This window comes from Eptatretus burgeri, chromosome 3, assembly GCF_056783735.1.
Source record: "Eptatretus burgeri isolate ZD-2024b chromosome 3, Ebu_testis_v1, whole genome shotgun sequence".
In the NCBI taxonomy this organism is placed as follows: domain Eukaryota; kingdom Metazoa; phylum Chordata; class Myxini; order Myxiniformes; family Myxinidae; genus Eptatretus; species Eptatretus burgeri.
The window spans coordinates 33,022,569-33,030,068 of record NC_140963.1 but is presented as its reverse complement, the minus strand read 5'-3'; the positions used below and the strand labels follow the sequence as shown (position 1 = coordinate 33,030,068).

Sequence of the window (7,500 nt, the reverse complement as noted above, 5' to 3'; positions counted from 1 at the left end):
CTTCTTTTGTGTGAATGATGAGGCGCCGAGTCACCATAAGTAAAACCTGTTTAAGTGCCTGTAAATTATAAATTGCTTATAGTCGGTTGTAGTGCTTTCGCTTTATTTGCTTCCATACCTGCATGATTGACTGTATATGTGTGTATTGAAATAAATGTGTTTGTGTGAATGTTACCCGTTCGTCGTGTCTTTTTCCCCCATTGGAAGGCCGTATTGCATCTCGGAATATTAGTTGGGTTTTAAATACCAGTTAAATAGAATCGGATCCGGCGAGGTCGGGCGATAATACCCGCTCGGTTATCACTGCAGAACGGAACGAACCGCTTGGGCGGTTCGTGTCCAAGCCGACCTGCGCCGAGGTACGGTCTCCCGGTAGGCTACCCGCGCGGGTACTTAGGTATATCAACATTCAGCGATTGACCCTGTTCTGCGCGGGTAGAAAATTGGCTAGGCCGTGGTGGGGTTGAAGACCCACCCGTGACAGGGTTCCGGCGTTGTTCCGGAAGGTCACGACTGAATTGTCCGTCCGGTGGGCGAGCGGCTACTATTAGTGGAAAGCGGTCGTTCGCACGCCGGCAGGTGCGAATTCGTAACAATACATTTCTGTATAAAAAAATATATACAAGCTGTGTAATGCTATTTTTTAATAACAGGTGCATGTGTCAACAATATTATCATTAAATATGTGTTGCCAAAAAAAAAAAATCACGACAACCTCAAGATACGATCTTCACAATACATAATACTCGATCGCTCCCGAGAAAAAAAAACCGCATGCAGTGTATAAGCACAAGACCAGATTGAGGCCTGAAGGGCAATTATCTGGGGTCAATATTTTTTATCCAAACATAGCTCTCAAATTTTCTCTGAATGAAAGAGTAGGTCATGCAAAGTTTGGTCACACTGTTTCCTGCAGGGTCCAAATCCATAAATGAACAAACAAACAAACATCCTTCTTGAAATATTCGGGAGCAGATTACCCACCCTTTGGGTGAGTCGAATTTGTGCATTACCTGCTAAAAAAAATAAATAAATGTATAGTCTGTGTTTTGCAAGAAGACTATCGATGTTTGTGTGGTGTGCGCTTAAATGGTTCTAGATAGTCTAAATGGTATGTTCCAATAGTTGTTAGTGTGTAAGGAGTTGGAAGGGTCTAATCTCTCAAGCATGTAAAAATGGTCTAAAAAGGTTCAAGTAGTCAAAAGCTCTAAATTGGCAAGGGTTCAAGCTCTCTTTTCTTTCTGAAGGGTGTAAGGGTTCGAAATGGTGTTAAGATCTAAGAGGTCTAAAGGGACTTAAAGGGTGTAAAGGTCAAAAGATTGTAAGGGTCTAAAGGGTATAAAAGGACTAAAGAGTCAGGTCAGGTCAGGTATGGGAGCATGCGCCGGAGCAGCGCGTCGCGACGTCCTCTTTCTGCCGGTACTCCAGGGGCCTCCATCTGGCCATCCCCCAGGTAGATGCCTGGCCCATCTCCATCTCCTTGAGATGCCGAAAGGGTCTAAATGATGAAGGGATCTAAAAGTGTGTAAAGTGTCGAAAGGGACTTAAAGGTAAAAGGGGTGTTAAGGGTCTTTGGGGTCTTCAAGGTTCTTATGGGCCATTAATGTCTTTAGGGTCTTTGAGGTCTTAAAGGGTCTTCAAAATCTTTGGGGTCTTTTGGATCTTTTGGGTGTTATAAGGATTTTAGGGGTGTAAAGGTCTAAAGGTTCTCGGGGTTTAAAGGGTATAAAAGGTCAAAAGGGTGAAGGAATCTAAAGGTGTCTGAAATGCCAAAAGGGTCTTAAAAGTAAAAGAGGTCTTTAGGGTACTTGGGGTCTTCTGGGTCATGAGGGTCTAAAGGGTCTTTGAGGTCTTAAAGGGTCTTCAAAATCTTCAGGGGCTTAAGGGTCTTTGGGGTTGATAGGGTCTTTAGGGGCCTTAAGAGTATTCGGAGTCTTAAAATGTCTAACAGTCAAAAGGATCGTAAGGTTTAAAAGGTACATTCCAATCGTATGTAATTAATAGACGTACATTTAGTCAAGGTTCAACTGATGATCAAACAGTACATAATTAACAGACAGACAGCCTCTTAAGGGTCTTAAAGGCCTTGGGGGTCTTTAAGGTCTAAAAGGGTCTTACGGCCATTTGGGATCGTTAAAGGCTTAGATGGTGGATGAAAATATCCTGAGGACAATCCCCGAGTCGGATTTGGTCGGTGTGCCAAATGTGGTGGTTGTCGGCCCAGCGGTCCTTGCAAAAAATGCGAACATGCAAACAGACAGACAGACGACGAATTATATTTACTAGTACGTGCCCGTACGTTCAAAAAAAAAAAAAGAAGAAGAATTGTGATGACAATTGTGAAGTCATAGCACCGTGTCCTGTCATTGGTTTGGTAAATAAATGGCCATAACTTTTGAAGCACTTGTCCGATTAATATCAAACCTTTAAAAGACACATACTCAGGTCCCCAGCAATATACCTGGCAAGTTTCAATTAGATCGGACCAGCGGTCACAGACACACACACACACACACACACACACACACACACACACACACACACACACACACACACACACACACACACACACACACACACACACACACACACACACACACACACACACACTTCTGGAATTATAGATAGATTAGATTGCTGAATAAGGATAAATATGAGGGAATTAAAGGATGATGTGCCGTCATCACACAATTGGATAGGAGTTTATAAAGTGCTTCTTCAATTCATGTGTTGTGCTGAAGGGGAAAGGCAGAGAATTATTATTTCAAGACAATGCAGTTGCTGTGTGTGAGGTTGGAAACAAGAGGAATCTGTCCCCTGTGAGAATGAGACAACTTCATGCCAAGAGTATTTAAAGTCCACAAAACCACAGCAGCACAACAACATTGACCTCAATGACCAACGTATGTTGTGAACTGCAACAGCCAACAGCTGGTGTATCGATTCGTTTACGTCACCTTAAACCCTTCTTATAGGGTTCTTAAAAGGGTCATCAGTTTTAATTGAAACTCTGACCACATAATGAACTGTTTGGTGAACTATACACTAGTTTGTAGAGGCCCAATCCTCCTCCCCAGAGGAGTTTAAATGTTTAAGAAAACCATCCGCCAACACCAATCCACTTTGACAGATGAAGCAGCCATCTTGAATTCATTCAAAGGGGCAGGTGCACACAGCTTATGTATTCTCTACGTGAATCCATACTCCCACTGCATCCCTGCCGTTTCACTGCACTTTAGGATTGGTGGTAAGGCTGGGAGTAGATGTGTTACATCCTCTTCTAGTGAAAGGAAGAGAAAAGGAATTCAGTGTTGACTTTGGCTGCTTCCTGAACATCTCACATGGTACCTGTTAAGCAATGTCCTTTCCAACTTGCTTTGCTTTCTTGTGGTTCTTTTCATCCTACGCTTCCTGAAACTTCCGGTGCTTACCACAGGGGTAGTGGTGAGGGTTGCTTTTTTAAAATCTCCTTTTTCCAACAGATGTCGTCTTTTCAGCTGTGATTGAAAAATTATGCTTTAAACGTATCGGTCTAATCCAATCAGCCTGACCTCATGCCTCACTGTGGCCACGAAAGGTCATGTTCCGGATGGAGATTTAAAAAGTGTGGCATCGGTGGTTCCTTTTGGCACGTCAAAATGAGCGAAGCACAGAACCAGAACAACTTTATAACGTCCTCGTGATCTGTTGAGGGCATTCTAATCGTCGAAGGCTCACAATTAGGAGCATGTACAAATGTAATTCCCAGGAGTATGAAATAAAACATCAATGTACAGTACTTTGACTTCATGTGATAGCAACCCACAATGCATTGGTATTAGCAGTACAGGATTATTTTTCAATAGAATAAGGAATGTAAAAGTAAATTTGGAAATGTAAAAGGACATAGGGATGTTACTCCAAAAAGTATGTAAACAAGGTTGGGATGGACACAAGAAATGATCATTTGAAACCATCCCTACATCTGTCTTCAAATAATGGTTGTTGCCTGTCCTTCCCCATTCCTGCATGCATTTACACTGATCGTGTATGTTGACTGTTTCCATGTATGAATTTGACAACTTTTCATTTCTGTTGCTCACAATTCTATCACACACACACACACACACACACACACACACACACACACACACACACACACACACACACACACACACACACACACACACACACACACACACACACACACACACACACACACACACACACACACAATATCGGGGCTACAGGTATTCCTCAAATATAATATAATTTAAAGCATTGCTGTAAATTGTTAATTTCACAACATCCTTTTTTCAACTTCATTTAAATTGCAAATTTCAAAACAGTTTCCTCACCTAAAGTAAGAACCTTAACCTGTAAGCAACTGAATGGTTTCCCGACCGCATGGATCATCAGCTGGGAACCATTCTTCCTCAAGGTTTCGATCCTTTCAGACAGAACCTCTCCAAACGGGAGATCCACAATCTCGGTCACGGATCCACATCAGTAGATCCACAACCTCAGTTGCGTACAGGATGCAACATCATTATTCAAACTTTACTCACTGGAGGATTTAATGTATTATCACATAGTTACAACTCTCATAAGACATTCCACAATATGTTAACATTATTATAATTGTGGGGGTAGATGGAGGAATCCAATAGGGAATATAGCATTGTGTAGAGTTGCTTGGTCTGTGGACGTGTAGGAAGCATCTCAATGTAATTAAGTAGGGAACCTGTGAGCTTAAGTATTACGTGTCACCACACGAGGGGGGTGGTGTTGTGTTAATTAGCTAGGGTTTAAGAATAAGCTTCCCCAGTATGTAATCATCCCTCTGTGATTTTCCCTTTGTTTTTATATTTCAAGATCGGCAATAAAGGTGAGGAACACGTCCCTAAAACTACCACGAGCAGGCAGAAGCCCCGCCTCCAAGGGTGATGGCAGACATTGTCATGCCCTGAGGCTGATTGATGGGCATGACGTCAGAAGCTAGCCGAGCAGGCAGAAGCCCCGCCTTCCCGGGTTTCATGCGAGCAGGACCTGCCCTGGAGGCAGAGGATATAAAGGCGTGATTGAAGTGCAAGTTGTGGTGCATTTTGAGGGCATGGGGGAACATCAAACTGAATAGGACGAGAGATCGGCGGAGTGCACGCACAAGATCAGTTTGAGGAACACACGAGGCAGAGTTGATTGAGGAAGAGAATCAGAGGCGGGAGTTCAGGGCTTGCGTATTTTTGGAGAGCCGTGATCAGAGTGGAGGGCATGAGGTGCATCATCCGGAGAAGTGAGAGCGGAGGGTGAGCTCAAGCTGAGGAGGACAACAAGACCCTTGAATTCATATTGAGGCGATTTGGCTCACGTGGTGAAGAAAGATGCTGGCCTTTGGCTCAAAGTTGGGTCAGTGAGGACGATCGGCGCACGAAGCCATTACACTGGGGCTCTGAGCCTTGGTGTGGAGTGCCGTTCGTGGATTGCCTTGCATGTGTTTGTCCCGCTATGAGAGAAGAGCCATTTTGTGCACGTCTGCCCCTGCGAATAGGAGTGCCTCGATTCCAAGTTCCACAAGTACCAGCTCTGTGCTAAGCCAAGTTCAAGAATACTCGAAAGGAGAGGTTTTCGTTTCATTTTGAGTTCCCTTTGTCTGTATTTGAGTCTGAGTGAGGAGACACCTTGACTTTAGGGTTGATTATTTCAATAATATTATCATTACCCTTTTGAATTATTGTCCTTTGTAAATACTTGCTCATTTTCAATAAATGTATTCCTTTTAAGAAGTTGTATCTGTGTATTTGTAGTGGGGTTCGAGTATAAACCCCCCTTGTGCTGTGCCCCTCTGCCCTCCACCATTGTGACCACGCAATGGACCACTGCGACCATTGCGACCACTCCGCATCCGCATTAATCTCTGAGTCTCGGTTGTAGCCTTCAAGGGAGAAGCTTTGCCATTCATACAGGTAGGGGTTACACCACCTGGACATGACAATATATTAAATCATGCACATCTTACCTTAAATACACCATGAACACCAACCAGCACAACCACCCTATGTACCACTGAATCGAACTGCTATTCAACTACTCAAACAGTATTTAAAAGGCATTTTCAACATGCTGCCCTGTCTCTGAGCAACCAGTGAAAACGATTTAAATACCAGATGGCGAACAAAAATAAGCACAATTAGATACATATTTTTACCTCCGCCACCGAAGGTGAAGGAGGTTATGTTTTCACCCCTTTCTGTCTGTTTGTTTGTTTGTGTACAGGATATTTCAAAAAGTTGTGGATGGATTCGAATGAAATTTTGTGGACACGTTGGGTGTGTGACAAGGACGAACTGAATACATTTTGCTGAAGATCCAGATCCGGATCAAACCACTCGATTTTTAAAAGTGATTCTTCACCATTGAGAGATGGGGCCAAAAAACGATATATAGCATGATATCTCAAAAATGTATTGGGCCCGATATGTTCTCGTGAATCAGGCATTACATGGCAGAGATATGCGTTCTACCGAGTGTCCTTCTAGTTAAAAATGTGTTTATATTCATGTCTCATTAATAATAGTTTTCCTATTCATATTGTATTTCACTAATTACCCTAATCAGAGGAGAGGGTTTTGCATTTGGGTCTATCTGTTTGTCTGCACAGAACGTGAGTATGTGTATCAATGACATTTAACCCCTTCGAATCTCAAGCTGTTTTTAGGATCGTACAGTGTCCAACTGCAGTGAGTTTGTAGTAATGTTCCCAGGGTTGGTTTGTAGGATCTTTGTGAGGTTCATTTTTATCATTTCTGTTGCTCCAATTATCACCGTTACAATTTCAGCACTTCCACTTCCAAGTTATTTTCACTTTCTTCTTCAGGTCTTGATATTTGGTCATTTTCTTGATTTCTGTGTTCTTGAGACCAAAATCATTGGGGACTGAACCTCAATTAGCAATGCCATATTTTCCTTTTTTATCTGACTGCTATATCCAGTGGCAGTGCTTTGTTTTATATGTTCACGCTGGATGGGATCATCAGGTCATACATGAGCATTATGTCCTTGTTTTCAATGATTGCTTTTGGTTTGTTTTTTTCCATGATTTTTGTGGAACTAGGATATTGAAATGTCTGCAGATGTGCCGGTGGATTACTCTACGTACCTTGTGTCTGTGTGTACAGATGTTTTGATATGAGTTTATTACATCCCGATAGGAGGTGGCTCATGCTTTATGTTTCTACCTTTCAGAACCTACACTTGTCTGTTTGTATCAGTCCTGCCATTTTTCAAAGCCACTCCTATAGCGTCCTTGGTTTTCGGCATTTATAATGATTCGTTCTCCATCCCAAGTGAGCTGACCTCTTCTTAGCTATTCCAGTGAGCCTTCTTTGTCTATTCCCAATCTGTCTACTCTTTTATATATTTCCCTGCTCTTTTGTCTTTCTCCCAGTTGTCATAATATACAGTGGGGAGAACAAGTATTTGATACACTGCCGATTTTGCAGGTTTTCCCACTTACAAAGCACG

General features: G+C 42.6%; 1 long non-coding RNA gene across 1 annotated transcript in view; it reads right to left on the bottom strand.

The window, feature by feature from the left end:
* Nucleotides 1-4,632: 4,632 nt before the first annotated feature.
* Nucleotides 4,633-7,500, bottom strand: part of LOC147029649 (uncharacterized) — a 52,091-nt gene continuing 49,223 nt past the window's right edge. The window contains exon 3 of the long non-coding RNA XR_015055735.1: nucleotides 4,633-5,958. This is a non-coding gene — a long non-coding RNA (uncharacterized LOC147029649). The remainder of the gene's footprint in view (nucleotides 5,959-7,500) is intronic.